The 26,527-nt window shown below is 41.9% G+C and overlaps 1 pseudogene; it reads right to left on the bottom strand.

The window, feature by feature from the left end:
* Nucleotides 1-1,469: 1,469 nt before the first annotated feature.
* The window catches only part of LOC132651903 (activity-dependent neuroprotector homeobox protein 2-like), an 85,613-nt pseudogene continuing 60,555 nt past the window's right edge, over nucleotides 1,470-26,527 (bottom strand).

Genomic DNA, 26,527 nt, shown 5'->3' with positions numbered 1-26,527 from the left:
CTTAATATCCTGAGGCAATAATTCTTTTCTCCTTCCTCCATTTTCCTATGCACCAATTCAATTCAAATTCGCCAAATGTGTAAGACAGAGGTCAGATCCCAGCCAACAGGGAAAAGACACAATCACCCACTTACTCAGAACAAAAACCAGTAGTATACTTTCCTCTGTGTATTACTTCTTCATGACAACAGCTTTATGATCAGATGTAGTTTGTTCTGCAGGAAAAAAATTATTCTGAACTAAGCTGTCAGATCTGCATTACTGTGCAATCTGCTGTTGCTTATAGCCTGTGGAAAACACAGGGCTTGACATCCACAAACCAGTAATAAACAGGTTCCTTAGCAACCCTCAAATGGATACCTGAGCAAGAAGTAATACCACTTTCTCAACTCTAACACATATAGGAAGATACTCAAAGTAGGAGAGAGATTTCCCTATCTAACCCATTCCACCATTAAGATAGAAACTTGTACTCCATTTCAATATTGTCCACACACAAGGGCAGAAATGCCATAGATGTGACCATGGTGCTTTCCTCCAACCTGCTTATCTGTAGTTCAAGAAAGATAGAGTTCTGTGTCTTCTCAATATCTTTTAAAAAATTATCTTATCTTTTACTGGAGATTAAAGGTCTGCATGTAATGGGAAGCCCATTTATATGGGGGACCCCATGGCTGTTACTCTGCCTATTCCTCTGCAAAACAGGCACAAGCCATGTGTAAGTAAGTCATACTAGGTCCAGCACCTTGGATGTCCTATGAAGTTCACAAAGGAATGCATTCCAGTCCTTACAAATACCTCAGTTATAAAAGAACTTATTATGAGTTATATACCAGTTCCTGAGATGGGAATCTTTTAATAACAATAAAAAAATAACATTTAGTACTGTATAGGCCATAGGCATGAGAGTTGTGTTTTCAGACACAGCTTTCAAAACAACCTTGAAAACATAAATCAAATTCATAATATGGTAAGCAAATACTAACAGAAGTTAATTTCAAAAATGTCTTCTTAGAAAGCAAAACACATGACAGTGCTCCCATCTCTCAGCACTGCTCTGTCTTGGCTGCTGCCTCTAACACTACAAAAGATGATCTTACTTTCACCTAACCATTTACAAAGAAGCAGAAATTTCCTAAAGTGAAAAGACAGGTATTTATAGACTTCTCTTCTTATCATTTAACATGGACAATACTAAGAATAAGGGATATATGAAATACCAAACTTCATTCTCATGATTGGGGGGGAAAAAAGAAAACAAAAAACAGAAAGCTTAGAAGTAACTGCTAAAAGACACCACTAGATCAATCAGTGCACTGGAGTAGCATTTACTTCTTAACCTAAATATTCCTAACCCCTTGAAAAATCCAGACAAGCTGCAGAAACCAACACAAGAGAGTAAAGGTGGCACCAAAATCAACACAAACTACTGCCTAGGACTTTTGTGGTTCATACTCAAAGGTCAGTCTGTGTTTAACATTTTTAAGTTCAGACATATCAAAACCTAAAAGTATTGAGGGTCTGTGATCTTCTCTTGCCTTCAAGCAAATATATCTTCTTGTTCCAAAAAACAAAGCCGCAATAACTTTTTCCATCTTCAAAAATAAAGACAGCAATTCACCTTCTTTTTTGCTAGGATATGGTTTCTTTTGAAAATAATCTCTAAGAAACTGCTTTTTTTTTTTTTTCCTCAAAGGAGTAGTTTTTGCATTCATTAGGATCTAATGCTGGGATCTGGAGTGAATCATTACTGGCCACAAGTTCCTTAGTTGTGCTTTCATTCCTTTGTCTCTTCAAAGTCAAAGCACTTGTCCCTTCTTCTGGATCTGATGCTTCATAACCCAGTACACAAAAGGGCCCTTTCCCATCCCTCTTCAAGTCTTCTGCACCCTGATGGCACTCTGGCCATTTTCTTTTGAAGGGACAGGTAGAATCAGTAACCTTTTCCTCACTGGCAAGCTACAGTTCACTCTTCTCTACAAAACTGGACTGAAATGGCAGGTCTGAGCTGTCTTTGGGTGCATGTGCACAATGCAACAAATATAGAGTGATAGCCTCCACAGTCAAGATTCCAGGGTAGATCCCACCACAGTGGACACACCTAAATGTGGGAGAATTGAGTACTGTACAGTCCGTGGGCATAATATATTGTCTGTCCTTCAAGTGTAACATGTAGGCATTGGCTACCATAAATATTGTCAAACAGAGGGGGCAGGTCAGCTCTTCTTTTCTGAGCTGAGTTACAACATTAACCTGAGACCACATCTTAACATACAAGGGCACCAGTGATGTGGAATATGTGCCTGAGAGGATAGCCAGGTGGACCTCCTGTTCTCCAATCTCCTCTCTTGGCAGAATGATGATGAAACCAAGTTGGGGGAACAACAGGTTGCCATCAGCATCTAGGCTCAACTGGAAGCCCCTGTTAAGATAATCCAACAACAGCTTTTTCCTCCCCAGGTGTTTAATTTTGCTGTGCTCCAAGAGACCCTGAATGCTATGGTAAGTACATAGGCAAAACAGACTCCCCAAGCCATGTGTGAGTAAGTGGTACATTAGCTCCTCCTCTGAGACTAGGCATTTGCAGGAGAGGCAATGCATGGCTCTCTCTCTTGTCCACTTCACAAATGGTGCACACATGGCCAGCTTTACTGGTTCAAGTTTCTCACTGGAGTTGAACTCACTTTGTCTGTGAGTCCCTTCCTTGTGAGCCTGGTAGACACTGGATGGGAAGAACACATTGCAAACTGGGCAGATTTTCCACTGCTTGGCCTGGGTGGCAACCAGTTTCATATCCAGTTCAGGTGAGGAGTCCTGAACAAATATGTTCTCGTCTGCATTGCTTACCAGCCCAGGGGAGGAAGACAAGCTGGCTGGAGCACTGGAAATCGGCATACCCACACTGGGGGGTAGGAATTGGGTTGACAACTGGGATGAAACAGTCAAGACAATAGCTCCATGAGGAATAGGCAGAGTGACAGGCATGGGGTCCAGAATGTAAAGGGGCTTCCCCTTGACCTGTGAGCCTGTTCGAAGCAGCTTCCTGGAAACAGAGCCTGACTGGAGGAACAGGGTGTTCTGTGAAGTGTCAGCTCTTACTAACTGGCTGTCCGGCAGGATAATGGTGCCAAAAGACTGACTGAGCTGAAGCATACAGGGCCCAACAGATGGACCTGAGTTAATAGGCTGACCAAGCAGAGGAATACCAGTGCTCACACCCTGGTTCACAAGGACATCTGAGACAACCACAGTTTGGGGGGGGGGTAGTAACCCATCTGATACCACTTGACCTGTAAGTAAAACCCTATCAGACATTGTCTGACAAGAGGTAAGAACCTGTGAGGAGACAGTCTGACCTATATGGGGAACTGTGGACTGGACTGCTTGATCAGTGGGGAGAACCCCAGAAGCTGTACTCTGTGCAGGAATCACAGAAGCAGAGGTCATCCAACCCTCAGGAAGGCCTGCCAATGAGATCAGCTCACCCACAGAAATTGTTCCTAGTGGCATGGTCTGGAGAACCCCTGGGTTGTTTGAATAGCCAGAATCCGAGTACCAGGCCTGAGCAGTCCACTTGTGGGCTCCACTGGCCTACTTATAAGATACACTGATCTGACTTCAAGTCCCACTGGTCCACTTGTAGACCCCATAGGCTGTGTGGGTGGTAAAATCCCAGGATGAATGGCTTGACTCACTAAGTGATTGCTCACTCCAACAGACTTATTCACAGGCCCAAGTGGCTGGCTCACAGGTAGTACAGGAGGGTGTACACGCTTCTTAGATGAAGCCTTGCCTGAGAAAGCGTCAGTTGAGGGAGATGAAGGCCTCAGTGTGAGGTTCACCTGGCCCACAGGTAGAGGGTTAAAAGCCACATGGAACTGGGCCACATACTTCTGACCTTGTCCATATTTTCCACAGGCACTTGAATCATTCTTAAAATGTTCTGCCCTGCAATAACAGAGCATTTGCATAATACACACCTCTCAGGCATGAGAACCCAGCCCTTACCTGCCTCCTTCAACCTCAGCTGGCCTTGTCTTCAGCCCTCCATTCCACTCCCCACCCCCAGCTCAGCCACACCCTGCCACCCCTGCTGCAGTCCTTCCCGTGATTTTAGTCACACACAAGCGTTGCATCACTGTCTTCCCCTGTGGCTTCACTTCACATCAGAGCCTCCAGCCACAGTCCTTCCCAGTCCTAGGGTCACACCTGGGCCTAGAGACACAGTCCTCCCCTGTCCTCCATCACACACAGGCCTGCCATCACAGCCCTCCACAGTTGTTCCCTGTCCTCCTGTCACCCTAGAGCCACCATAGCCCTCTACAGTCCTCCCCCAGCCCCCGACAGCACACAGACCTCCTCATTCCTCCCAGGTCCTTCAGTCACACATTGGATGCCACAGTCCTCCATAGTCCTCCTTTGGCCTCATTTTGCACATAGCCCTGCACAGGCCTCCCCCAGCTTCCATTCACACACAGCCCTCCACAGCCCTCCATAGTTGTCCCGTGGCTTCACATCACACACAACCCTCCACAGTCCTCTCCTGTCATCTGGTCACACATTGGCCTGACATCTCAGCCTTCCCCTGTGGCCTCTAGTCACATTAGGTCCTCTTCCTTCCCCACCTCCTCCAGGCTCACACCAGCCTTCTAGTGCCCGAGACCCCAAGAAATCACTTACACTGGGAGGCCCTCAGGCCTCTGCTCTGCCTGTTACATGGCACAGCTCACCACCCTCAAGCCTTCCTGCAGGGGCTCTAGAAGACAGAGCGTGAAGACTCCTTCCAAACAGCATATATAAGAAGTGATGTTTCCTCATTTGCATATTCGCATCAAGCATGAAGAGTGCTTGAGGGTCACCCCTGGCCTCGCCTTTTCCTGTTTCTCCCACTCTTCCTCCAGGCACTGATCTCATGCTGCCTGTCAGTGTTGTCCTGTCTCCTGTCATATCTCTTCAAGGGTGAGATACAGACCTCATCCACATTCGTGGCTCCACATCCTGAGCTATACTAGGCACCCACTAAATGTCAATTCAAGACTGAAGGAAGAAGGAAACAAAAGGCTACAGCTTAAATGGTTTTTGTTTGATAAGATTCTAGAAGGAGAAGATTGCATTAGTTACTTTGCTTAAGGATGTTTCATGCTAGGGTAGGAAATGGTATTGTCCCTGAGGACCCAATAGGGCCTGGTTGAGATGGGGGAGGAGCAGCAACATATAACTGCTGCTGCTACACCTTACAGAAGAATGACCTTTATGACAAAGGAGACTCAAAGAGCCCAGACTGAGTGTGGTAATACATGCCTGTGTCCAGACCCGCGGGAATTCACTGGGTTTCTAAAATGGGGTTGGGGTATGTGTGTCGGGAAAGAATGGATAGGACACAGAGACACAAGGAGGGAGCCTAAGTTTGTTTTCTGATCAAAGCCTCGTTTATTTGAAATTTTTACACAACTACATAAGGAAGGTGGGAATAATGGAAGGATAATTACTGCTGCAAAAGATAGCAAAAGTGTTTTATGGTTTGAGGAACCTCCTGCAAGTTACCTCAAGAAGGTTTCCGTAAGGTATCTCAAGGATGTTCCAAGACTGATGAGCAGATGTTCTCACTATCACCAATGACCTAGGGTCCTAGTGCAGCTGTTGGTAACTTTCCAATAAATGGGCATTGGCTCCACTAAATGGCTTTGCTCAATAATTGGCTTTGGCTTCAGTAAATAGCTTTGGATGCCAGCATCTCCTCCCTTCTTAAAAAATTTAAGAGTCTAGTAGGTAGGCTTTGACCTCATAAGGTCTTTTGCAAATGGTTACCCCTGACCATTGGGGACTCTGTGGTGGAGGGATCCAGGAGAACACCTATCGGTAAAATAAGAATGGCCAGGAGAAGAAAAGGAGACCAGGCAGTAATGATTCTTTTCAAGGTCTCAAACTTATTGAAACAGTTTAGGCTTTTTGTAGGTTTGGAGGATTGGGGATAGCAGGGGTGGAGAGACCACCACAACTGGTGGGAAAATACCAGATGCTTCAGAGGGGAGGGGAAGTAGATCAGATAAGCCTGTTGGCAGTTGCAATAAGCCTGTAGCAGGAACACATTGTGACTCTTCTCAGGACCTTGTCCTGGGGGTCGTAATTCTGTGGGAAAGTCCCTTGTGCACTTTCCCAGAGAAGACTCTCTTTGGGGCCTTCATATGTCCCCCAACAGAGGAGGGCATTAAACAGAGGGGGAAGTATTGACCTGATCCTCCAAAGGCATTTTATAGCCTTTTTGGTTATCTTTTTGGGGAGGAGAAGTAGACCCCATCAACACCTGAGGGCATCCACAGCAGATTGTGTTTAGGGGTAATCAGACACCAACCTCAATGCAATCAGGTTTGATTCTCTGGGGACTCAGAAACTGGCAATTAGGCCCTCCCCCTGCGCTACACCATCTTGTACCACTGACAGATTCCCAAGCTACATCAGGCAAGCATTTATCTATGTTTTATGATTTTCTCATGAGAGCCAAATGCAGGCAGTCAAGAACCTTGAGATAGACTCTCAGCAGTTGCCCTAGGGCTCATCTAAGACTCTATCAGCCAAACCAAGTCTGTGATAAGAATAGGGTTTAAATGCCAGAGAATTAATTTGCTGTTTTATAAAACTAGTTAAGTCTTTTAATGTCCCATGGGCCAATAGATATGAGAAGAAGGAAACCCCCAATGGGTCCCACAATTGAAGGAAGGAGATTGGTGATCCAGGGAGACATTGAAAACCAATTATGAAACCAACTTTCCTCTTGTTCTCTCTATCTCTTTCTCTCTTCTAAGCCTTCCCTAACCTTAGCCATGCTGTGCCTTACAATCCCAGTATAAAGCAGCACTCTTCCCTTCAGGGCAGCAAAGCTTCTCCCTTGCTGGAAGACAAGCAAGTCTAGTCCTCTTCAATTTGTAGGACAACTTCAGACTATGAGAGGAGAGATTTCTCCAATTGGTAATGCCAATCTCCAATCTCTCATCATCCTTCTCACTTTTCAGGTGAAGGTGAGAGTAATGCTTATTGGAGAGAATGAAAGAGGTCATACCTGTCCCAGCACCAGCAGTTCCTCTCAGATTCCAAGGAACACAGTTAGTGTAACAGCAATTATGGCCTCTATTTTTGTTCTGAGCAATGCATGGTCATTAATGGGTTCCCCAAAATTGGCAAAATCTTCCCAAGAATAATTAATAAGTTATGTGGGGAACTAAGGGACAATGCCACAGAATGTCCTAGTATTGCTTTTGAGGTGAGGGGTGTGTATATACAGGAAGTAAGGCCATCACTGCAATTCCATCAGCTATAGTCTCCTGGGAGTATATAATTGGGATGGTGGCTTTACTGTGTAATGGTTCCATTACAAAGATGTCAGTATTTTTGAGGAATACTATTGCCTATGCATAACCCAAGGCCAGAAACAGAAGGCAGTGTCAATCTAGCCTCAGCTTGTTGTGACCATCTGCATTTAGAATGGTCAGAGGAGTAGATTTCCTCAGTGACAGCAATGACTTTATAAAAGGGAGGGGCAGCATCATAACAAAACCTAGAGGACTAGGTAAGCTTAGGAATGTATGAATGAGGGCTAAAAAGTTATGATTAACAATGTCTAAAATAATATAGCATGTATCCATCCCATCTTCAAATAAGGAGGGGATAGGCTTACCAGCAAAGGAAGGAGTCGGGGAGGCAGGGACAGTTTCTTTAGGCTGGGTCTGTGTGGGAAAATCATTTTTCCTGGGTTCTATCTATGTGGGTGGGGAGAGGACAGGATTGGGTCCAATAGCTACAGGTGGAATACCTGATTCTTTTCTTAGGGTGAGGTAAATGATAACTCCTGGAGCATTCTTGGCACACCAGTACTATAGGTGTAGGCCCCAAGTCAGGCCCCTATGCCAGAGAAGTGATTTTTGTTTTCCTTTAGAAGTGAAAGATAGTTCTAAGATGGGGACCTGGAACTGCTTCCCGCTCCAGCACCATCTTAGCCTGTCAAAGGTATTTTCCAAATAATAATGTGATTTCCAGGAGTTAATATCAATCTTAGATATATTAGTTATCACAATGTAATCGTCCCTATTACAGTGTCCCCACCTTCCTGTGGCAATTACAACTGAGGGTTCACATCCCCAGGAGGCACAGTAAAAGGCTCCAGCACCTCCACATCCTTTAATCCTTTTATAAATTCTGGGCAGGTATAAAGCCCATTTGCCTGTTCCCATTGCTAACAGGTGAAGAGTGACTCAGAGGCAAGAAAAGACATGTCAGGGTACCACTCAATATCCAAAGTGACTTGTGATTGTGCATAATATACCTCACCATTTTCTCCAGAAACTTTCCATGTATATTTATAGGGTTGTTGGACATTGTTCTTCTGCTCCATAATCACCTTCTGGCCTTGCATTATCACTCCCAGGAATATTATTCAAAGTAGTTTCATCTGTACAAAAAAAAGAAAAAGAAAAGAAGTAGGATTGCAGAATTGCAGAGGGCTGGCTACCCTGGATGTCTGGAGTCCATCTCAGGCTAGTTTTATTTTTTTCTGGTGTTTAGATGAGTGCCGTCTATTTGTAATATTAGCCTTTCTGGCAGCCATCTGGCTGCTCCCTCCTTGGTGTCAATCAGGCAAACTGATCCTCAACACCAGATGTGTCTGGACCATTCCATTTGGATGTGAAGGGATCTTTCCACATGACTGTGGCATAATTTTTGTTTCAGGACTCCAAACGTGATAAGCAGGTTACTTGCCATAGGCATGCAAGCTTATGAAATTAAGAACAAACAGTGCATGATAAAGAATATTTCTTGGGGATGTGTTTAATTTGGAATTGATGGCAAAATTACTGAAAGGTTTTTCCAGAGTAAGCAGGACCATTATGTGTTCTTAAAACCTTAGTTTTGCCCATAAATGAGATGCATTTTAAAACATGAGCTATAACATTTTTTGAGGCTTCTCCTGTATGTAAACTGGCAAAAATGAATCCACTGAAGATATCTACTGTTTCACTAAGATATTTAACATTGCCAAATTCAGATAAGTGAGTAGCATCCATCTGCCACATGTCATTTGGGAAGAAGCTTCTGGGATTAACTCCCAAATAGGGAGTGGGCAAGAGAGTGACACTGGGGACACATTGACAATTTGGCATGCCTGCTCTCAGGTGATTTTAAAAAGCAGTCAAAACTTATGGGAATTTAAATGATGCAGGGCACATTTTTTGTTTCTGGCCTTCTCAACAGGGTTTACTGAAATAGGGAATGCCAAACATGTGGAAGCATAGACACATGAATTTCCCAAAGAGAGAAGAACTGGAAGGTCAGAGTGCTCTAGGAGATGACCAAGATAAAAGGGTTGACTTCTAGAGTTCATTAACTCCTGGAAATTGAAAAGAAGAGGAGCAACATTTGTAGATGGTCTAATATAGGGAACCCTTTCAAGAAGTGGAACAGAGTGGCCAATATAGGCAGGCACTGTCTGTATATAGATGAAAAGGGAAATTTACTAAAATCAGAACAATTTTAACTACTACAAAATGCTCTATAAGTGGTGCTGATTTAAAAGGAGATTGGATAGAATTAGTTTTTTCATTAATAATATAGGCAGGTACCCCATTATAGCAGCCATCTGTAAACACTAAATGTGCCTCTGATATTGGTTGAGGGGAAGTAATTTTGGATAAGATGAGAGTGTTGGTTTTTTATAATTGAAGTAACTCATTAGCAGGATAATGGTTTTCAATTATCCCAGAAAAGGAAGAACAGACAATGGGCCAAATATAGGTAGTTTGCATCAGCCATTCTCACTGACCTTTAGAATAGGGCAGTATTATTTTATTACAAACTTTCCTAAAAAATTGACAGCTTTGTCTGTTTCCCACAAAGATGATTTCTGCAACCAAATGAGTATTAGGGGCAAGAACTTTAGTGGGAGATGTGGAGAGATGAGTCCACAACAGGGGATTATGTTTTCCAAAACACCCCAGTGTTCTTATGGGATGAGGTACAAAGGAAAAAGAGAAGGAGTTCCTTAGAAGTAATAAAATGTACCTCCCAGATTTTGGATAGTTGTTTCCAAAACCTGAAGGGCCTCTGTACCTGCTGGTGTTAATGAGCAAAGGGAAGAAGGTATAGAGTCTCCCTTGAGAATATAAAAAAAAAAAGTTTAAGCTCCCTGTAGTGAGTTTAAGAAAAGGTCTTATCTGATTGATATTTCCTAGGAGATTGAGAAAATCATTGAAAGTCTTAAATGTGGGTTGATGCCCCAGGTCCCACCTCTGAGAAAAAGGTATGGGAAGGGTCTGATGCTCTTTGGGTGGATGACACCTAAATGAACATCACTACAAAGTCTCAATTTATTTCTAATATCAGAGATCAGACTTCTACTCTTGCCTGATTCATCTAAAACAAAAAGGGGGAACTGTAGAGAGCTGTGTAATGCCTCGCCTTAAAGATGGAGCTGGTTTCCCCCTTCAACCTTCCTGATGGTGAGTGCTCTCTGTCACAAACAACTCCACATTTGACTAAGGTTGAGGACCTGGCTTGCTTCCATGTATGTGGACCTATCTGCATTGCCCACATGGCATGCTGGGGTTGGCTACCCAGAAGCTATTTAAAGTGGGCTGGCTTTACCCAGGGTGAGATGATTGTTCAAAGTTCCTGAATAAACGGCATTGGAAAAAAAAAAAAAAAAGAAAGTCTTAAATGGCTAGTTTTTAACTGGATATTTTGTGTAGTACTTTTTGACAATGGAGCTCAACTCCTAAATAAAAATATGGGTCTTTTATTTGAATTTTATCTAGTGCAAGTTGTAAACCATAATCTATTAATTTTTTTGAAAGTTTTGACAAGAATGAAGCAACAGTGAGCCATCAGGTACAACTAAAAGCATATAATCCACATAACATACTTTAAAAATAGAAGGGCAAATATTTCTAAAAGGATGAATAATTTGGGCTACACACTTTTGACACAGAATGGGACTTTTACCCATGCCTTGGGGCAAAACTTTCCATTGGAAGCAAGGCATAGGCCCTTTGAAGTTTGTAGTAGGCAGGCTTAAAGAAAAGCACTTTTACCCTGGGGATGCAGGGGGATGGTAAAAAAGCAGTCTTTAAGATCCATACCTGTCTTATAAAAGTCAGCAGGGATGTCTACAGGGATAGGCAGTCCTGGTTGTAAAGCACTCATGGTAAGCATATTTTCATTAACTTATCTAAGGTCTTGCACTAACCTCCATTTGCCAGATTTTTTCTTAACAACAAAAATAGGTTTGTTCCAAGGAGGAGGAGTAGGTTCAATGTGATCAGTGGCAACCTGTTCCTGTACTAATGCCATACTTGCTGCTAACATTTCTGAAGCTAAATGCCATTGGTCAACCCAAACAGCTTCAACACATTTCCAAGAGATATTGTCTGCATGAAGCTGAGGGATGCCAAGAACCATAAGCTAAATTTGTCATGCCTAATCCTGCATGGTCTTGTTTTCAATTACCTGGACAGGTTATTTTATTTCCTGAGAATTTTTTCATAAGCCTTATCTGTGAAGGAAAGTCTGTTTTATTTTTAGCATTTGGTGGGTAAAAATTGCATTTGGACTACACATAATGACATTTAACTAGGAAAGAATATCCAAACACCAGAGATTAACTGTTAGGCCATGCATACATGGCCTAACACTCCTCATCTGTCCATGTGAGGAGTTTAGAACTTTGCTGGGGATTGGACTTTCAACTCATGAACCTGAGGTGGGTTAAGGAAGCTGAAAGGGGCCAGGAGGGAGGCCATTTGTGTGTTTGTGTGTGTGTGTGTGTGTGTGTGTGTGTGTAATGATGGTGGCATCAGAGCTTTTGCATCCAATTTTAAATTGAGAAAGGGTAAATCCTGAGTAATAGCCTGAATCCAGTAAGCATGGATGGAAACAAATTATCGCTGCCTCTGGATTTGGCCTTGCATTCATTGGCAAAAGGTCCTGGTTCTTTTCCCTTAAAGCAAGCTTTAGGGAGGGTGCCCTGAGTTAGTCTGTGGAATGCAGCTCCAACAGCTATGCCAATAGAATGAGCTGAGCTGATGCCTGCACAGTACTTGATCTAAACAGAAATGTCTTTGGCTTCAGGGCATGGCCATAAGGCAGCTTGGCAGGGAGGGTTAGTATTTTGGAAAGAAGAGGTTTTATGATTCGTTTGATTGCCTGATTCGTCTAAAACAAAAAGGGGGAACTGTAGAGAGCTCCCAACCCAACTGGTAGCCAACCCCAGCATGCCACTCTCATTTTCATGTGAGCCCAGAATCCGTTCTGAAATGTCAGTAAGATGGCTGATGAAATTATTGTAGGACTCCTCTGGTCTTTGCTGGATTTTAGGTAGGGAGTTTGTTAGGGCTTCCTTAGAGGGAACAGCTTTTTCCTTAAAGCTGTTCCCAAGCCTTGAGTCCTGCCGTTTCTATTTGATAAAGAAGACCAGGAGGATACTTGACTTGTTGCTTATTGATGTCATAGGGGTTATTAGCTCATAAATTTTGCAAGGTCCATTGTTTGAATCTCTGCCAAGCCACTGCATTACACCATTTGGTTTCCTTGCAAAATTCTTTAAAATCTGACTTCTAGAGGACAAAAATCACCCCCTGATAATACAGCAGGAATCAAAAATTACCCATCATTGGGTGTCAGCCACTTTCATTGGGAGTTTCATTTATGAACAGTGTAAAGGGAACAACTGGCCCATATTGTGAAACTGCTTTTTTTAGTTCTTTTATATATCTAAGCCCATTGCAGCAATACTGTTGTTCATATGTTCCATCCCTCTACCCAGCTGAGGTGGCAGAAATTTCATTTTCATCTGCAGGGGCCCCTTCACTGGAGGTAAGATTCTCCTCCTCATCCTCTCCCTCAACTACAGGGCCTGAGGTGGACTGGACCTCTTTGGGAGGGGTTAGGGCAGGAACCTGTGCTCTGATAGGAGTTACAGGAAAATCCTGCAGTGTATTAGCAACCTTGTTCTTGTCTTGGTAGGGAGAAAGGCAGCTTCAGTTTTGGGTTGGGTCAATTCAATGTCCAATTCCATCAGTTCTTCTTTTTTCTATTTTTATATTTCTTTTAATTATTTACACTTTATTCACTTTGTATCCCCTCATAAGCCCCTCTCTCTTCCCCTCCCTATCCTACCCTCTCACCCACTTCTTCACACATGCCCTTCCCCAAGTCCACTGGCAGGGAAGTTCCTCCTCTCTATCCTTCTGTCTTTAGTCTAACAGAGCTCATCAGGAGTGACTGCATTGTCATCTTTTGAGGCCTGGTAAGACTTCTCTCCCCTCAGGGGGAAGTGATCAAAGATCAGGGAAATCAGATTATGTAAAATCAGTCCCTCTTCCCATGACTATGTACTCCACTTGGACACAAAACTGCCAGGAGCTACATCTATGCAGGGGTTCTTGGGTATCTCCATGCAGGTACTTGATTGGAGTATTAGTCTCTGGAGACCCCTGTGTTCAAATTTCTGGTTCTGTTGCTCTCCTTGTGGAGTTATTGTCCTCTCCAGATCTTACTATATCCCATTTCTTATATAAGATTCTATAAACACTGCCCAAAGTTTGGCCATAAGTCTCAGCATCTGCTTTGATAGTCTGTAGAGAGGAGCCTTTCAGAGGCCCTCTGTGGCTGCTTTCTTGTTTATTTCCAGTTTTCTTCTACTTCTGATGTCCTTCCTCTTTGCTTTTTGGGATAGGGAGTTAGCATTTTAGTCAGGGTCCTCTCTCTTGTGTAGGTTCTTTAGATGTACAGATTTTAAAAGGTTCTTCCTATATTACATATCTGAATGCATGGGTATAGACTGTGTGTGTCTTTCTGCTTCTGGAAAAACTCACTCAGGATGATTCCAGATCCCACCATTTACCTGCAAGTTTCATGATTTCCTTATTTTTCATTGCTGAGTAATACTCTATTGTTTAGTTGTACCACACATTCTGCATCCATTCCTCAGTTGAGGTGCAACTGGCCTGTTTCCAGCTTCTGTCTATTACAATGAAAGCTGATAAATACATGGTTGAGCAAAAGTCTTTATGTGTAATTGAGCCTCTTTTGGATATATGTCTATTAGTAGTATGGCTGGATCTTGAGGAAGCACTATTTCTAGTTTTCTGAGAAAAAGACAGATTCATTACCAGAGTGGTTGATCAAGTTTACATTCCAATCAGCAGTGCAGGATGGTTCCCCTTTCTCAACAACCTCTCCAATATGTGTTGTCTATTATTTCAATTTTTCATCTTGGCCATTCTGATAAGTGTAAGGTGAAATCTCAGAGTCTTTTTAATTTGCATTTCCCTGATGGCTAATGACATTGAGCATTTCTTTAAGTGTTTCTCTGACATTCTATATTCCTCTGCAGAGAATTCTCTGTTGAGCTCTCTTCCCCAGTTTTCAATTGTATTACATGGTTTGCTTCTTTTCAGCTTCTTTATTTCTTTATATATATACTGTATATTAATGCTCTGTCAGAAAACAGGTTAGTGAAGATTCTTTTCAAATCTGGAGGCAGTCATTTTATTTTGATGACAGTGTCCTTTGATTTACAAAAGTTTTGCAGTTTCATGACATCCACTTTATTGATTGTTGTTCTTAGAGCCTATGCTGTTGGTGTTCTTTTCAGGAAGTTCAAATCTCTATATGCCACAAAATTTGAAAATCTAAATGAAATGGACAATTTTCTTGATCGATTTCACTTAACCAAAACTGAAGCAAGACCAGGTAAATCAATTAAATAATGCTATATCCCCCAGGGAAATAGAATTTCTCATTGAAAGTCTCCCATCCCAAAGAAGGCCAGGGCCAAATGTTATCAGCACAGAATTCTACCAGAATTTCAAAGAAGACCTAACACCAGATCTCTACAAAAGATTCTACAAAACAGAAACAGAAGGAGCACTACCAAACTCATTCTATGAAGCCACAGTCCCTTCAGAAAGTAAACTTCTTAAAGACCCAACAAAGAAAGAGTATTTCAGGCCAATCTCCCTTATGAACATTGATGCGAAAATACTCAACAAAATACTTGCAAACTGAATTACAAGATCACACCAAAGATATCATCCACTATGACCAAATAGGCCTCATGCCAGGAATGCAAGGGTGGTTCAATATAAGGAAATCCATCAATGTCATCCACCATAATAACAAACTGAATGAAAAAATAATAATAATACACATGATAATCTCCTTAGATATTTAAATTGTATTTGACAAAATCAAACATCCATTCATGTTTAATGTCTTGGAGAGATCAGGGATAAAAAGCACATAACTCAACATCAAACTGACCAGAGAGAGAAACTTAAAGCAATCCCACTGAAATCAGAGACAAGGTACTACTGCCCACTCTCTCTTCAACATAGTTGTAGAATTCCTTGCTAGAGCAATAACAGAGTTGAAGGAGTTCAAGGCGATGCAAATTAAAAAGGAAGAACTCAAATTATCACTCTGTGCAGATGATATGATAGTTTACATGAGTGACCCCAAAAATCCTCTCAGGGAACTCCTCCAGCTGAGAAACACCTGTACCAAAGTGGCCTGATAACAAATATATCAAAAAATTCAGTAGCCCTGTATACAAAAGATAAAATGGCTGAGAAAGAAATTAGGAAAACAACACCCTTCACAATAGCCACAAATGACATAACCAAGCCAGTCAAAGACTTGTTTGAAAAAAAATTCAAGTTTCTGAAGAAAGAATTAGAAGAAGAGATCAGAAGATGGAAAGATCTCTCATACTCATGGCTTGGCAGGATTAACATAGTAAAAATGGCCATCTTACCAAAAGCAATGTACAGGTTCAATGCAATTCCCATCAAATTACCAACAGAAGTTTTTGCAGACCTGGAAAGATAAATTCTCAATGTCCTATGGAATAACAAAAAATCCAGAAAAGCTAGAACAATCCTCTACAATAACAGCACCTCTGGAGCTATCTCCTTCCCTGATCTCAAGGTATACTATAGAGCAACAGTAATAACAACTGCATGGTACTGGCATAGAAACAAAATGGTGGCTCAAATGAACTGAACAGAAGAAGCAGAAATAAACCCCCACACAAAAACACTTATGGACACCTGATCTTTGACAAAGATGCCAAAACCATACAATGGAAAAATATAGCATCTTCTACATGTAGAAAAATGCAAATAGATCCATACTTATCAGACTGCACAAAACTAAACTTCCAGTGGATCAAAGACCTCAACATAAAACCAGACACATTAAATCAATTTGAAAAAAGAGTTTGGGAGGCCATAGAACTCATTGGTACAGGAGACAACTTCCTGCAGTTCTTTATGACATGTTAAATGCTCTCTTTTCTTTTGAAGCAGTTCCCCTGAGGGATTTGAACTCCTGACTGAGTTTAGTTTTAGTGTACTGAGCTGCATCCTCTATGTCAGAATCAAAAGGTAAGGCTGGTGCACAGAAAGGAGGAACTTTAATATATGGAGTCCATAAAAAGGGGGCAGCTGCCAGAGCCAGGAAAGACGGGAGGGGTTGCCAGTCTAGAGTAAAGTATCTGGCAATTTTTTCCTCAAGGGAAGTGGCCTTTTCAGGGAAAGTTAGGTCATTAGGACTGTCCTGTGTCTACAAGTAAAGAGTTGTAAGAGAGGGGTAAAGGAAATGGGCTGCAGGCTGAACTAGGACTGGAGCCTCTGGTTCTGGCATAGGTATGGAGATAGGGAGGGAACTTGGGAATGTTGGGGTAGTGCAGCCTTGTCCCTACTTCAAGGGATTTGGGACTGTCTCTAGAATCTTTTGAGGAACGTTTCAGTTTGAATAACTTATTCATCCAAGTCAGGTTGGGAATGTCTGACCTGAAGAATATCATTAATCAAATTCCAGTAATAAAATGTCTGGACAGGCACCTTTTGTGGACCAGAATAATCATAAAATTTTTAAGACAATTTCCAGCTTTCTGCCAGAGTCTTATAACAATAGTGCCTTCTTGTGGAAACCAGGAGCAAATATTAGTAATTGAAACAAAGAAGCAAACTAAATCCTTTTCCTTAAGCCTTACTGAAGTAGTCTGATAATTGGAATTCTGCCTCTTGTCCTTGGCAGAGGCGGGTCTTATCCATCATTCTATTTCTCAGAGACAGTTCTTGGTGATCAGTCTCTGCAGGCGGGGTTCTCTGAGCCTGAGAAGTAGATAGCAAGCTCCATTCAACCTTGAGAAACAGACTGCAAACTTTGTGCAACCTCGAGTGAGACCTCTCATGTTTTGGCTAAGTAAAATTGCCTGCCTGAGAAACTGCCTGCACACTTTTGCCTATGTTAAGTGTTAACCTGACACCCAATAAATCAGCATGTAGACTAGGTGTCCTTCTTTGGGTCACCCTGTCTCTCTTTGTGTCCCAATGTCTCTCTCTGTGTCCAGCTTTATCTCAGGTTATATCTAGCTGACACTGCTGGCAGGTGACATCCAGGCTTTTTAAATGAAGAATGTATTTCATAGTTTTTTTCTTTTTTTTTTTTTACATGATGTATTGTAATAACTGAGGTTCTGAGGTTTTTGTTTAGTTGGCTCAAAGAGCAAGGCTTTATTTTTACTTCTAAAAATTAATAAAATAAATACCAAGGCCTTTTGAACTCACCCAAAGGTTTGAGAAACTGATTTAAGTTTCTTGTTAGACTGACCAAGGCTTATTGTTTTAAAATACCTGATTAATTTTAAAATGTATTGTAAAATGTATTGTAAAATGGTGGATGACACCTAAATGAACATCGGTACAAAGTCCCAATTTATTTCTAATATCAGAGATCAGACCTCTACTCTTGCCTGATGCATCTAAAACAAAAAGGGGGAACTGTAGAGAGCTGCGGAATGCTATGCCTTAAAGATCGAGCTGGTTTCCGCCTTCCACCTTCCCGATGGTGAGTGCTCTCTGTCATGAACAATTCCACATTTGGCTAAGGCTGAGGATCTGGCTTGCTTCCATGTATGTGGACCTATCTGCATTGCCCACGTGGCACGCCTGGGTTGGCTACCCAGAGGCTATTTAAGCGGTGGGCTGGCTTTCCCCAGGGTCCGAGGATTGTTCAAGGTTCCTGAATAAACTGCATTGAAAAAAAAAATGTATTGTAAAATTCTGATGGTCCAGGACCAAACTTAGAGGTGTTGAGTAAAACTGCCTCATGTCTAAAAATATTAATATATGTCTAACAATATTAATATCATCAGCCAGACTTGAAAATATCATGTTTGTCCACAAATAAATATATACACACATAGAGGCATAGCAAAGGAACATAAAAATCCTCCATTGTCACTTTGGAGTAAACAGAATACTCAAATACCAGGGCTTGACCAGCCTCTACCGGACACAAGTACCATAAATTCCAGAAGGACTGGACTCCCTCATGGGTTCCTTCTAAACACATAGATACCAGAAGGAGTAGAGCACCCATCACCTTCTCCACAGCTTCCAAATGGAGAGCTGGCTCCAGCAGCCCTATTATCACACAAAATATGGTCTCAGTGAACCTTTGTCCTAGTGCCAAAAAAAAGTAGAGCTTTTATAAGCCCCTTCCCAGGGAATTGGAGGGTCCTTCATATTAACTTGACCAGATTGCAAACTCTCCATGTTTCTACAGACTTCAAGAGCAAACCAATACCAGAAACCAAAGTAGACAGTCAGCACACAAAAACAAAAAACAGAGACAAAGAGAAAGAACAATGGCGGTACCTGCTTTTTAAACATTTACATATTTTTAAAACCTGTTTTTGTAATATTAAAACACAGCATGCTCTTTAGGAGTGAAATCATAAAGCACATTTATAATTTTAAAAGTAAACCAACTTTAAAATTTACCAGTGCAAACAATACAATTTTATTATTGTTATTATTATTGACTATTATTATTATTATTTATTACTATAGTTTTTCTTTTAATTTTTGTAATTCTCCTAATAACTAAATTTGTTTCCTTTCCAATTGGACTTTCTTTTGAAGAACAGTAATATCTTCCTGCAGAGGTCCTTTATCTCCTGCACATTTTGCAGTGAAACCCATGTGGGTGAAGGGGCTGACAGAGGGCACAGGCTGCCAGTCTGAATTATGAGACTTGGCAGTTTCTTAGTCTGACTCCCTTTCATCCTCACTATCTAGCTCTTAAATTATTTTCTGCTCTCAAATAACACAAATCTCTTTGAGCTCCTTTATGAACATTTGAAAGAACATTAGAAGTACTATTTTTTTTTTCCTCCCTGTTTGGCTGCTCCAATTTCTTTAAGCCATTCTTTAGCTTGTGAGATCAAAATTTTTCATTATATCATTTTCATGCCTAGGATCCAACACATCTCTAATTAGATTCCACAGAGGAACATATATAACAGGTACCATATCAGGACCATTATTAGTGTAATACTCTTGAAATCGTTTCCCTACACTCTCTGTTTTTCCATATTTATATACCTTACACTGAGAAGGAGGGACATACTTCAATTACAATCTAAAGGGTATAAGGGCATTTCTCCCAATTTCAACTGTTTATTTTAACATTGATTTTAAAGTCCCATAAATAATTCCCTGCTACTGCTCTGCCCAATGATTGAGCTGCCTGCCTACCTTATCTTCCTCTGTGTGATGGGCGATATCATGAAGCACTGTTTTTATTTAGGCATCTGGAGCTCCAAAAACCAATATTTCTCACTTTTGTCCCTCTTTTTCAAGGTCCCTTTTTGGGCACCAACTGACCCATCCCACAGGCTAGATGAACAGGATCCACCTGAAAGGGGGAAATTGCGAGAGAGAGATGTGAAGAATGGAGGCAAGACAGATTCCTGATCAAGTCTCAATTTACTGAACATGCAAACAACACTTATAAAGCAAAGGTTACAAGCATTTTTTTTTTTGACAGTAGCAACACATCTGTGCCACCTTGCGAGGCATGCAGAATTAACTCAAGGTTATACAAAGTTTGCTGTTTGGATCCCAAGGGTACAGAGAGCTTGTTATCTACTTCTCAGTCTCAGAGAACCCCACCTGCAGAGACTGAGTGCCAAGGACAATCTCTGAGCAATGGATGTATTGATAAGATAATGATATATTGTATTCTGCCAAGGCCACGAGGAAGAATTCCAATTACCAGACTCCTTCACCTTACTCCTCCCATCTTGAGGGACTCCTTGAGACCCTGTAAAAATAAGTCATGCTTACTCCCATAATTCATCATTCTGACTTACCTCTTACTAATTTACTGCTGCAGAAGATTGCAAAACTTTTTTATGTTTTGAGATACCTCCTGCAAGATATCTCAAGAATATTTCCTTAAGATGTCTCAAAGATGCTCCAAGACTGACAAGCAGATGTTCTCACCTAAATCTATCACCTATGACCTATGGTCCTAGTGCTGCTTTTGGTAACTTTTCCACTAATTGGCATTGGCTCCACTAAATGGCTTTGGCTCACTAATTGGCTTTAGCTTCAGTAAATTACTTTGAATCCAGGCATGCCTGTAGGTCCCACCCTCAGAAAGCTACAACAGGAGCATCATAGAAAGCTTGAGAACAGCCTGGACTTCATGGCAGGATTCTGTTTCAAAAATGGGAAGAATTAAGGTGGGAGGGTGGTCAACTAGTCAGGGAAATGTCTCACTAATAGCTTCTTGCCCCATCTGCACATGATTCTTAACCCCCTCTCACACACACACAGAAAGAGAGAGAGAAATATAACTATTTATGTGAAATTGCCTGTTGTTGAAGTTTTATCAAGCAAAACAATTTGCAGGCAAATTCAGGTCACTGGAGTATAGTAGAATTAAGGTTCTCAGGATACGCAAAGAAGTAACAAAATTTAATGGAAGTTAGAAGGGATTTCGTAGTTGGATCCATAAAGCCTTTTGTATGTGATGAAATTTTCTCTAAATGGAAAACAAAATTAAGAGAAAGAAATAAAAATGAATGAACATTTCAAACTTCCTTCCAGCCTAGTCAGTTTGCATCCTGGAATAACTTCCTCTGCCCAACCCTGTTGAGACTTCACCCAGGCTTACTCATTTATATCAAAACTTGTTTTCTGTAGGCTGTGGCAAAACTACAGTATAAGTCCAGGCATGTTAGTCCCATGGACCAGTGTGGGGTTTCCTCCACTTGGACCCTGACTGGGGGCTGTTTGCTTTAGGACCCTCCTTAAGACCTAGGTGTCTAGTAAGCTAGACCTCACCTCAATGGGACAGGCATGTCTTAACTGTGGCCCATAGGTCTGTACACACTCAGATTACTATGGTCCAAAATTGTTTTATTTAAAACATTATCAAGCCCGCTCTTGCATTTTTCTTTGTAATTCTTCTTTGTTCTATGGTTTCCAAGTGTCAACTTTGTAGACAACAACATGGTTTTGTAGTGGCAATAGGTTGCACATGCTTACCTGTAAAGGAGCAGTTCTTAACCTGTACATCGCAACCCCTTTGATGTAGAATGACCCTTTCGTGGGATTCTCCTGAGACCATCAAAAAGCACAGGTATATACAATAGGAAAATTATGGTTATGAAGTAACAAAGAAAATATTTTTTTGTAGTGGGGAGGACACCACAACTTGAGGATCTGTATGAAAATGTCATGGCACTAGGAAGGTTGAGGACCTCTGCTCTAGAGGAGATTCAGGCCCCTGACTATGGAGGCTACCTGCAGTTTTGCTTATAGGCTCACATAGGTAAGGCGCTGGTTCACATCTGTCTGGGAAGGCAGGCTCTGTAGACAACACAGGCCTAGGGTGCAGGTGTTGGCTATCCAGAAAGAGATTGAGATAACGTTTCTATGTTTTCTTTCTGCTCTTTATTACCCTCCTTTGAATAAATGAATAAGGACTTGTCATTTCTTTCAGAAGCAGCTGTATTTTACCAGTGGATAAATGTGAGTCCCAGCCTTCGCATGCTAGCCCTGACAACATAAATTAGTTTACAGTTAAGGAGTTTGTGCAATAGAAAACTGACAATGTATCTTGAGGGTGTAGCTGGGAGGAATGTGAGGAGCTGCTCCTCCTTTTTTTCTGCTCTTTACAATCTATCCCACCACCAGAGACCCTGATTTAAAAGTCAGTGGGGCTTGGTCGGGTCACCAGTGTTAATATGGATAGCCAATCTGGAAACTGCAGGTAAAGGCCAGGTAGCTGATTTCCAAGCAATTCAAATACATTAGAATAGCACTAGCCACCACATGGATTTTAAAGAAATCACATAGCTTTCTCAGAGAGCTTAATGTGACTTACCTCATAATTCACTACAATTTGGACTTACAGTTGTGACCTGGCAATTGCATATATGTTTAGCTCTCTGCCTAAAATATTTGTAGAGCTTACTTTCCAAACCCATGGAGGATCAAATAAAAAATTTCTTCTCAAGCAGGTTTTGGTGGCATGCCTTTGATCCTAGCCATCTGTAGGGAGAAGCATGTGGTTCTCTATGAGTTCAAGCCAGCCTGTTCTATAGAGAGAGTCCAGGATAGTCAGGGCTGTCACACCCAGAAACACTGTATCAAAAGCAAAGCTAAAAGAATCCAGTCTCACCCTGCCCAATTGTCTAGATCTCTGCCCTCTTGGGCTGAATGGATTGGGATGTCTGTCCTAGCCAGACATCATAACAGATTGTCCTTCTATGTAAGTATGGGCCAAAATAGGTCTTCCTCAGGCAGCAGTCACTCAAAGAACAGCTCCCTGTATCCTGAAAAACCACTTGTTTCTACAGTGGAGGCTCAGTACAACCCTCTCCATAAAGCAAGGTAGGGAACTCCTTCCTCTCTGGGCATGCTGGCTTCCCTGTGGCTATGCTCAGTCTCACTTTTGCAATGCCATCCCAGTAGCAGGTTAGATAGGGCACATTTCCCCACAACCTGCTTTAAATGGTTTTGTGTTCAAACTTGAAAATCTTTCCAAGGAGAATATTCACCAGAAATCAGTAAGTTCTTTGTTGGGTTTTGTTGTTGTTGTTTTGTTTTGTTTTGTTTTGTTTTGAGGCAGGGATTTTCTGTGTGGCCTTGGCTGTTCTGATCTCAATTTGTAGACCACTCTGGTCCCTAATTCAAAGAGATTCACCTGTGTCTGACTCCCTGAGTGATGGGAATACAGGTACAGGCCAATATATCTGGCTTCAGTAAGTTCTATAAACCAAGATTTAGGGGATATGGGTTGTTTTTTATTTATTTTTGGTTGAATATTTTTCTATCCAATTGTTGGACATAGCAATAACTTTCCTGGGCATGAATGAGACATTGTTAAGGTTGAGACAGGCTTCATTCTCTGAAACCTTCTTACTCTAAAGACATAGTAGAAGTCACATAGTCCTTTGTACACATTTGCACACACAAACACATATGCACACACACAAGACTCTTTATCTGCCTTTTCATTCCAATTTACAAGTATGACCCAACCAGGAAAATCTTCACTGTTATAAATATCCACACATTAAAGAGGAAAAACAGATTGAGTCTCAAAAGTGAAAGTGAGTCATCAAGCCAAGTTCTCTTTGGAGTGTGGAATGAAAGCCTAGGATCTTCCCATTGTGCCTGGAGTTACATTGCATGGGATGCCATCATCTCTGATATCACATCAGTCTACACAGATAGTAGCTAACAGTACTCATGCCACTTTCTCTCCTCCTGTGACTCAGAATGTTTTCTTGCAGTCCATGCTGACTACCAACTCAAATCTCACTGTCCTACTGCCACCCCAGCAAGCCATTGAGGACATGGACCAGAAAGAAAAACCCTTCTGGTTGTCACAGAACAATAATCCAGCCCTGATAAGGTGGGTGTCATTTATCTTATCTTCAATGCTATATGACTGTAGTCTGGGTGAACATTCCTTAATCCGATGCAGAAAAGGGACAAGATCCTTCACCAGGATGGCACAAGTAACCCTTCCCTGAGTCAGGATAATTTATCTGTTAACAGCTGACTCTCAACCAGTGGTTCTCAACCTTCCAAATGTAGCACCCCTTTAATATAGTTCCTCATGTTGTGGTGACCTGAACCATAAAATTATTTTCATAGCCATGTCATAACGGTAAATTTTCCAGTGTTATGAATTGTCATGTAAGTCTGATAGGCAAGGTATCTCATATGGGACCCCCAAAGGGTTTGCAACCCACATTTGAAGAATCACTGGTAAACCAAATATTGTGCTTTCAATAAAGCTCAGTTATCTTTTCATTTTGTCTTGGGTTTCTTGGATAGTGTATGGTAGGAATTTTTCGGATTTAACATTTTCTTTGACAGATACATCGATTACTTCCATTGTATCTTCTACACCTGAGATTCTTTCTTCCATCTCTTGTAGTCTGTTGGTTATGCTTCCCTCTGTAGTTCCTGTTTTCTTCCCTAGATTCTTCCTTTCCATTATTTCTTCCATTTGTGTTTTCTTTAATTTTTCCAATTATATCTTCAGGTCTTGTGTTGTTTTGTTTACTTCCTTCACCTGTCTGATTGTGCTTTCCTGTTTTTCTTTTAGTTCCTTCAACTCTGTTTCTTTTATTTCATTCAGTGCTTTAAGCATTTCCTTTCTAAAGGCCATAAACTGTTTCCCTGCAGCTTCCTCTATTTCTTTATGGATGGCAATATTCTGTTTGAGTTTATCTTCCTCTATGTCTTTACGAATCTCATTTGTTTCCTCTGTTATCATCTTCATGACCATAGTTGTTAGGTCATCTACTTGGATTTCAGTGATGCTGGGGTGTCCAGGGCTACTTGCCCCTGGGTAACTGGGTTCTGGAGATGCCATATCGCTCTGTCTTTTGTTGCTTGAGCTTTTACGCTGGCCTCCGCCCATTTTGCTATCTTAGGTGTTTGGGGTTATTTTCTGGTGGTTCCTGGGGATCCTGTGGTGGAGAGAATCCCCTTTGCAGAAAGCTGTTTTTTCCTGAAGGATGTCTTCTCAGTTTTTTGGGTATAGTCCCTGGATGGCTGGTGTTTTTTCAGGAGATGCTCACCTCAGGGATATAGACCTGAGTGGTAACTGTGGTCTTTGTTAGTCGAGAGGGTTCTACTTTCACCCAGGGAAGTCCTTAGGGAAGCTACCCTGTTTCTGGGTTTCTTGTGGTAAATTTATTGATCAGCTGCTGTGACCCAGTTGGACATCAGGCACGCAGCAACTGTTTGTGCCTGTGTCTGGAGCACAGCTGAGTATTGGCGCTTCGGCCTCACTGATCTGCTAGACTTTTTCTAGGGAAGGATTGAGTGATTTAAGTCAGTATAGTTTCCTTCCTTCCCTGTGGATTCTCTGGAGACAAGGACTCCCAGTGTCTTTTTTTTTTTTTTTTTTTTTTTGCCCTGGTGCACACTGCTCAGTGTCCACCAGCTGGCTGGCCCCAGAAACTGCCTGTGCCTGGAGCACAGCTGAGTGATGGCGGCTCAGTTTCTGCCAGCTCTCTGGTGCACAGAATCTGCCTGTGTCTGCCTTTGTGGCCTTTGGGAGCCTGGGTGCCTCCCTAAGCTGGGGAATTTTCCAGGGACCTTTTCAGCCTGGGGATGTCAGTGAGTGCTCTGAGATCAGAGTAGCCATTTCCGTCCCTGTGTGTTTGCACTGGACAATGAAACTCATTCGCTGGTGCCCTGGTGTCCACAGTTCTTTCTGAGGCCTCAGGCAGTGAATCTGGCGTGCAGGCAGGCAGGGCTATGTGCTGGAGCCTGGGTCCCAGGCTCTGGCTCCAGGCTGGCTCCAGGGATGCCCGTGGAACCCAAGTCTTTTTCAGGGGATGTCTGGGTGACCTAAGGCTGGTCCCAATCATTTCTTGTACGCTGGGGTTATATCTCGACTGAAAATTTCAGTCTCTGATAGTGTGGAGCACACGGTTCAGTCTGGGACCGTGACCAGGGACACTGGCTTGTGGCTCTGGGCTGGGGCTGGGGCTGGGGCTGGTTGCCGGCAGCCAAGAACCTCTCAGTACCCACACACTTATGGACACTTGATCTTTGACAAAGATGCCAAAACCATACAATGGAAAAAAGATAGCATCTTCAACAAATGGTGCTGGTCCAACTGGATGTCTAAATGTAGAAAAATAAAAATAGATCCATACTTATCACCCTGCACAAAACTGAAGTCCAAGTGGATCAAAGACGAACATAAAACCAGACACATTAAATCGGCTTGAAAAAAAAAAAGTGGGAAATACCCTAGAACTCATTGGTACAGGAGAAAACTTCCTGAACAGAACACCAACAGCACACTCTCTAAGAGCAACAATCAATAAATGGGACCTCATGAAACTGAAAAGCTTCTGCAAAGCAAAGGACACAGTCATCAAAACGAAGTGACCACCTACAGATTGGGAAAGAATATTCACCAACCCTTTATCTGACAGAGGATTCATATCCAGTATATATAAAGAACTAAAGAAGCTGAAAAGCAGCAAACCAAGTAATCCACTTAAAAATGGGGAACAGAGTTAAACAGAGAATTCTCTGTAGAGGAATACCGAATGGCAGAGAAGCACTTAAAGAAATCCTCAACCTCACTAGCCATTAGTGAAATGCAAATCAAAACAACCCTGAGATTTCACCTT

Source organism: Meriones unguiculatus (assembly GCF_030254825.1).
Source record: "Meriones unguiculatus strain TT.TT164.6M chromosome Y unlocalized genomic scaffold, Bangor_MerUng_6.1 ChrY_unordered_Scaffold_35, whole genome shotgun sequence".
NCBI classification, from domain to species: domain Eukaryota; kingdom Metazoa; phylum Chordata; class Mammalia; order Rodentia; family Muridae; genus Meriones; species Meriones unguiculatus.
The sequence above is the reverse complement of the archived record's forward strand: the minus strand, read 5'-3'. Positions and strand labels throughout refer to the sequence as shown.